Raw genomic sequence first — 1,272 nt, forward strand, 5'->3', positions numbered from 1 at the left:
TTGTGTTCAATGTTGAATGTACATGTACTCCCAGCCTTCAGGGGAAGCTGTGAATCCCTGGGGAAATCAAGGGAGAGGACTGACTTCTATTGTCTCAAAACCACACTTGAGTCTTGACACTTTTCAGGTATGCCTCCCCCTTTGATGAGACTAAACACTTCACCCTCCCTTGTCCTCTGACCTTCTGAGCGCTGGAGAGGACCCAGGTCCTCTGCCAGGGAGCACACACATGATAGGGGTCTCAGTTGCATCCCAGTGAGTTCTGAGGCAAAGTCCCTCTCCAATCAGCCCTGCTGGGCAGTGAGGGCTGGAGGCCAGGGCTGCAGGGTGCAGCGGGAAACTCATCAGTGTCTGAACCAAGGGCCTGAACAACCTTTGTTCTTAACACCCTGGTGCAGTCAAGCAGGGACTGTTAGAGACCAGAGCCACTGGGAAAGTGCGGGGTGTACCAGGGGAAGCAGACAACAATTGACCCAGTAGGGCCACCATACATGTATCCTCAGTGGACAACCAAGATGTCTTGTAGGCTTGAAGCAATAAAATGGGCCAGACGATGGGATAGTGCTTTTAAAATGAGTCTTCTATGTATTTCCATCAAATTTAAAACATACCACCGACATTATCATAGCTCTTTGGGGGATAAAAAGCAACAGTGTCTTTAAAGTGTGTATATCAATTAGAGGAGTCCCTGGGTGGTGCAAATGATCAAGTGCTCAACTACTAGCCGGAAGTTTGGTGGTTCAAACCCACGCAGTGGTGCCTCAGAAGACAGGCCTGGCGATCTGCTTCTAAAAGGTCACAGCTTTGAAAACCCTACAAAGCAGTTTTACTCTGCACACATGGAGTTACCATGAACTGGAATCAACTTTACAGCAACTAACAACAACATATCAACTGGAAGTCCCTTTCAAAAATCCAGACTATCAAACTGTGAACAAAGTATACATCTTGGAATTAAGGGACTCTGGGGCTTCTCACAGACAAGACATCCTTATTACGCTGAATGGACAAATCACCATCGCCAGCCCTTAGCTCTCTCCTCCCTCTGTTCTTCCTGGTCATAAAGGTCTTCTCTATTATTGTGATGCTAAATGTGAGGCCAAGGGAAGTGGTGCTTCAGTGGTAGAATTCTTGCCTTCCATGCAGAAGACCTGGGTTCAATTCCCGGCCAATGCACCTCATGTGCAGCCACCACCCATCTGTCCCTGGAGGCTTGTGTGTTGCTATGATGCTTAACAGGTTTCAGCAGAGCTTCTAGACTAACATAGACTA

This window comes from Trichechus manatus, unplaced genomic scaffold, assembly GCF_000243295.1.
Source record: "Trichechus manatus latirostris isolate Lorelei unplaced genomic scaffold, TriManLat1.0 scaffold00191, whole genome shotgun sequence".
Lineage (NCBI taxonomy): Eukaryota > Metazoa > Chordata > Mammalia > Sirenia > Trichechidae > Trichechus > Trichechus manatus.